General features: G+C 39.4%; 1 pseudogene; it reads right to left on the bottom strand.

The window, feature by feature from the left end:
- Nucleotides 1-5,863: 5,863 nt before the first annotated feature.
- LOC131811857 (10 kDa heat shock protein, mitochondrial-like) lies at nucleotides 5,864-6,156 on the bottom strand (annotated as a pseudogene).
- Nucleotides 6,157-6,385: the final 229 nt, after the last annotated feature.

Here is a 6,385-nt window from a genome sequence, read left to right on the forward strand (position 1 = left end):
TATATTATGGAAAACTGCAAATTCTAATAGTAGTAAGGGGTGTCTAAAATGATAGACTATGACTTAAATAAGAATATCTCTTTTATTTCCCTTATTTAAATATTGCTAAGAGGAAAATAATAATGAAATTTAATTATACTCTCAAGATAGTACATTTTATTTTATTTATTTATTTATTTATTTATTTATTTTATTCATTTTCAGAGAGAGAGAGAGCACAGTGGTGCTTTCAGTGGGGAGGGGGCAGAGGGAGAGAAAGTCTTATTAGTTGTCCTGTTTTCCACTAAGTCAGGCCAGACCGCTGATATCAAACATAAGCAGAATAAGGCTCCATTACCCTCCAAGCATGAAGCAGGACATGGGGCTCAAGGTGGGGCTTGATCTCAAGATCCTGAGAACAGAACCTGAGCTGAAACCAAGAGTTGATGCTTTAACCAACTTCACTGCCCAGGTGCCACACAAGATAGTACATTTTTTAAATTTTTTTTAAAGATTTTATTTATTTACTTGACAGACAGAGATCACAAGTAGGCAGAGAGAGAGGGAGAAGCAGGCTCCCCGCTGAGCAGAGAGCCCGTTGCGATGCGGACTCGATCCCAGGACTCTGGGATCATGATCTTAGCCAAAGGCAGAGGCTTAACCCACTGAGCCACCCATGTGCCCTGAGATAGTACATTTTAATCAGAGATGACTTGAGACCCTACAGGCAGGCCAGAGAGATGGACCAAGGATAAACAAAAAGTAAGAAGGTATGATCCTAGAAAAAGTGATGTCGATACTATACATTTCCCTAATAAAATACAAAATTAAAGCGGTGGTGGGTTGGGATAATAATCTCATAAATAGGGGCACCTGGGTGGCTCAGTGGGTTAAGCTGCTGCCTTCAGCTCAGGTCATGATCTCAGGGTCCTAGGATCGAGTCCCGCATCGGCCTCTCTGCTCGGCAGGGAGCCTGCTTCTCTCTCTCTCTCTCTCTCTGCCTGCCTCTTCGTCTACTTGTGATCTCTGTCTGTCAAATAAAAATAAAATCTTTAAAAAAAAAAAAAATCTCATAAATACTTGTAACATAGTGCTAGACATATAAAATTGAATACCAATATGAAAACATTTTCTGAAACTGAAGACAGAGTTTTATTGTTTTGGATGCATTAGCTATACTTTAGTTTCTTGACTATGACAGATACTTAGGGTAGATCCAGTCATATTTTGAACATCGTATCTTTTATAAAAATACTCTATTTTGAGGGGCACGTGGGTGGCTCAGTGGGTTAAGCCTCTGCTTTCAGCTCAGGTCATGATCTCAGGGTCCTGGGATCAAGCCCCACATCGGGATCTCTGCTCAGTGGGAAGCCTGCTTCTCCCTCTCTCTCTGTCTGCCTCTCTGCCTACTTGTGATCTCTGTCTGTCAAATAAATAAATAAAATCTTTTTTTTTAAAATACTCTATTTTGAAATACTGGTACATTTATGAAGATGTCAACACCAACTACATGCTCATTAGTTGTTCCCCATGAAATAGTATTCAAATCCTTCAAGAAAACAGGTGTGAAAAACACTGGATACAGGAAAATAAACTTGAATATAATAAAAATATAGAAGGTGTTTCATCATAAGCTCAGTCAGCGGTATATCTTAAAATATTCAAGGCAAGAACCATTGTCACATATTGTCCCCTTTGCTCATTCCACATATTGCCAAACTGTGCTTCTTCCTTTCTATATCCAATTCCTGCTCTGAGGTGGGGACCAGAAATTAACTTTGTCCTTAGGGTGCCTTCATATATGTGGGCTTTCAGCCACATCCAGGACAGTGACCTTCAAGAGTGTCTTGATCTTACCCCAGGGAATGCATGAACCCCTTTTGCCACTAAGATTCTTTAATTATGATTATGCTTTGGTATTATTTTTGGGTCACCCTGATCTGGGCTAAATTATCAAATGACTTGTGATCTCTTAGGCACCATACAAGATCTAAGAAATCTGTGAAATTTGCTACACGTTTTTCGATATTAGATTCAATTTTTTCTTTTCTTCATTGCCATTGTGTTCCTTGCATTTCACCATTGTCTTTTTTATCCTAATGGTCATAATATACCACATATTCTCTTTACCTCTAATATACTCATAAACACAAACACACATGCATATATAACATTTTTATGAAATTTCTCATGTTATGCCTTAATTTTCTAAATCTGCTTGTAAGCTCTGAAGCTTCACTTGTGTGTTCATCCTCACAAGCACATTGTGAAACACCTCCATACGACTCGCTGACAAAATAGTCAGGATTTATTTAATCTCACCTTGTGTGAGGGTGTGTGCTAAGTGACTATCGCCAGTCGTCAGGCAAGTAAGGCTTTACTGAAGTAAGTGGCTTCAAGTCAGGTGGCTAGGAAAGAGGAGGAAAAGATCTGAGCACCCTCTGTTGGACTTCAGGCCAGTACATTTCACTGATTTGCAAATATAAACCTATCGCTTTATATCATTCTGCACTAATTCAAAGGATCAGAAATACAAAGACCATATTTTGTAATGTTTTCGTCTTGCTTCTCCTCAATCATTGTGAATATGCACTTCAGGATTTATGCTTTGTTCTATGTGCCGTGTGTATGAATTTAATCAAAAATGCACAACTAGCGGGTTAGCTATGTGAATGGTTATCAAAATGCACTGCATACACGAGTGCTCGGTCTGCCTGCAGTGTCTAAGCATTAGTCAAACTGTGACCAAGATTTTCCTCCAGTCAGGCACAGGATCTCTTTATTTGCCCTGTCACATTCCTCTGCTGCCTATTTGTGCTGGGAAAAGAGATCAGAAGAGGACCTTGACTCCCAGTGTCTCATATCTGCTAGGAAAGAAAAGATGAGGGCATTAAAACAAACAAACAAACAAACAAAAAACCCCCCAAAACAAAACCCACAATAGAATAGTACACTCAGTGCTCTGGGGAAAAAGAAGTCCCTAAGGAAACACCCTCATCCCTCATGCCCTTGCCCTGGATATCTTAATTCTGAAGTGGTTGACCCTGCTGCTCTAATTCCCTCATCAATCTCCTGGCATATCCTATTCCTGGGTACAGAAGCGGTAGCAGAAGCTGCTCAGCAGGTGTTCCAGAATTGCACGAGACAATATTTCCAGCCCCCCTCTTAGAACTATTACCTCAGTCACAAAGGCATCCATGTTATTTCATTCCATCTATGAACAACCATCCTAAAATTTATAAAGAAAATGCTAGGCTAAAATAAACTCAACTAGCATAGTCTTCGGCAGGCAGCTTTCATTTGACAAACTGTCTGGGAGTCTCTACCCAACCCTGAAATACCCACCCTGGTAGGATGGCACAAGTTTTGCCACGGGAAGTCTAGGAATCCGATGGGTGGATAATCACCAGGAGTCTTCAGACGCCCCAGTGCACATCATCCCACTGTAACAAGGGCATCAGCTTGCCCCCGTTATCTTCCGAATGTTTGTGTCATAGCAATACTTAATTATCTTCGTGCTTTAAAACACACACCTTTTTAGCAAAACAATTAGTGTTGCAAAATATTACACCGGGGTCACCCTCAAATCTCTCGTCTTGGTTAGATCTAGTAGATTCTCTCTTCTCTTTTCCTCCCATAGGACCTGTCCCATACACACTCATACCTGTGTGTATGCCAGGTGTGCCATTTACCAAAATATCCTGAAATCTTATCTGACCTGAATTTCTTTCCTTTGGAGAAAGACTTTTTGGGAGCAAGGACTAGTTTCATTCACCCTTGTATTTTTAATGGTAAGACCAATGCCTGTCGCATGTTGAGTGCACCAAAAAGCTTGAATGAACTACACTTGAATTTAGAAGGAATCATTGTATATTAGTGGTATTACGTACTCCTCTCAATTTTAAATGTTTGCTATGATTTTTAAATTATATTTCAACAATATGTGACAACTCTGCTCTTCAGGGATAAAAATTATAGTGTAAATCCCCCAGGTTCTACAATAAATAGCTGTTCTGAGGGCCAGATCACTGAGCCCACTGAATGAGCTGCTCCTTGAGCTTTGCTTACAAAGCTGCTTACCTTTGGTGCACTCCTTGTGTTTCAACTCCACTTCTGATTGAGATGTGCCAGCATGAACTATTTTCTCTTATTGATTCCCAGCAGTTAACGATTATGCCACATGGCTTGATTTTTTTTTCCCCCAGTCTTCTGTCCGGCTTATAAACTTCAGGACAGTAACTGCTGAAATGGACTATCAGTGATATGTCAGTGATAGCTTCATTCACAAGAAATAGGGAAAAATATACTGTTTTCTTCCTTCTGAAATTGTTCGTTTCTCACCTGATTTTTTTTTAAAGATTTTATTTATTTATTTGACAGACAGAGATCACAAGAAGTCAGAGAGGCAGGCAGAGAGAGAGGAGGAAGCAGGCTCCCTGCGGAGCAGAGAGCCTGACGTGGGGCTCAATCCCAGGACTCTGGGATCATGACCTGAGCCAAAGGCAGAGGCTTTAACCCACTGAGCCACCCAGGTGCCCCTTCTCACCTGATTTTTAATGTCATTGTTAATTTCATTCATTCTGGAAAAAAATATGAGCAACTGTAGTGAGTTTATGTTTTCGATAAACATTGCTTACTTCATATGAGAATTTTCAGTTAAATTATTATCATACCTTTAAATAGAATCTTTGAATAAATGACATTGGAAAAGATGCCCCCCGCCCGCATAAAGATTCTGACCATCTGTTGAAAACATAACCTGAGGCTGAGAAGTAAATAAAAAAATTAATAAGATAACGAATATATTTACCCTTTAATGTAACAAATGCCTAACTAATTTTACTTCTATAGTTGTGCTACCTTATCTAGCAGAGAAATAATGCATTCATATTTCCATTTCACTTTGCAATTTAGAGATAGGGGTATAGTAAGAGATTCTCAAAGAGTCGAGAGAAGCCTCCTGGACCCCTCCTAGATTCATTCCCCATCACTTCCCTACTTCCCAATCGCTGCCAGAATTTCATCTGTATGTGCTCACACTTTCTAAGACTCTCATGATTTTCAGATTTCCCTGACGTATGCTCCCCTTTCAGACTAGAGTTCCTACCATCTAAAGGACTGAGGTAAATTCCACCTCCATCCCATCGACAGCATCAACATTACTCATGCTTAAAATGGTGCATTTTCAGAGGCAACGATCTTTCTCATAATTAAAGTTAGAAAAACTCTTTCTAAGTGTTAGTGTTTCATATATTGGGCAGATTGAAGGAATTACACTCATTAAGACAAGTGAATATAACTACTAAAATTGAACAATATGGCTTGTGGAACATAAAAAAATATCAAATTTATTCATTTCCCATTTTCCGTTAAACCTTATTTAGTGAAGGAAATACTTATCCTCTCTCAAATGAAGTCTCAGCAAGCCCTGTGAATTTACAGCTCAGTCCAAGATGAACAGGCATAATCTGTGGCTCCCTGTAGCATCTGAAGTTTTGGGAAATGAAGAAAGCAAGAGTGGTTTCAGCTCTCTTCTGAACTTCTTTGCTTCTTGCAAATGGCCGTTTCAAGCCGTACCAGGGTAAGGACAGGGAGAAGCACGGTGAACGTCCAAGTGTTCCCTCTTATGCTTACTGTCGGCTCTTAAAAAAGGTAATTTAAAATGTTTAATTATTAATTTGTAATGCCTGCTTGAAGTATGTCTAATATTTGCTGATTAAAAAATAGATTATTTCAAAGACTAATTGTGCCAACCATTTCAAAAAAGAAAAAATGAACAGTATATCTTTCCTTTTACATTTAGCAAATTCTTCCCTTATTTTACTGTTCACACCTTTACTGGGATACGCAGCTTCCTGTGATGCCATTTCAGTAATGACTGATTTCAGTCTATGTACTTTCCAAGAACATCACCAACTCTAAATAAGAACTAATCTGTGTCATCTGCGACGTCCGTATTCTGGGTGGACTTTGTCTCCAGCTTCCGTACTAACTGGTTGTCTATCCCCACTTTCCTATAGAGCCCTATCCAGTAGCTACTACTGTTGCTTGCAGTACCTTTCCTTGAGATTTTTCTGGAAGCATAATGCTTCCTTTGGTTACAGTTTTTGCTTCATTCCTTTAAACTCTAACTCGGTGAAAGAGGGGAAGAAACTTTCCAAACATCTGTCCTGCCATGACTTCGGCCGCCCCAGTTTGTACTCTGCCCTGGAGCTGTGGCCACCACAAGGAGACCCATGGTCCAACCTGTCTCGTGAAATTTTTAAAAGGTGTTAGGACATGAAGTAATTTGTACAGTGTAAATACTGTTCCCTGATGCTGATTGTAAAACATGTGAATTATAAAATCCAGTTTCTTTTTATTTTGCTGTCATTTCAAAGACAGAAGGCAGATTAATGAGTAATGA

The sequence above is a fragment of the Mustela lutreola genome, chromosome 11 (assembly GCF_030435805.1).
Source record: "Mustela lutreola isolate mMusLut2 chromosome 11, mMusLut2.pri, whole genome shotgun sequence".
Classification (NCBI taxonomy): domain Eukaryota; kingdom Metazoa; phylum Chordata; class Mammalia; order Carnivora; family Mustelidae; genus Mustela; species Mustela lutreola.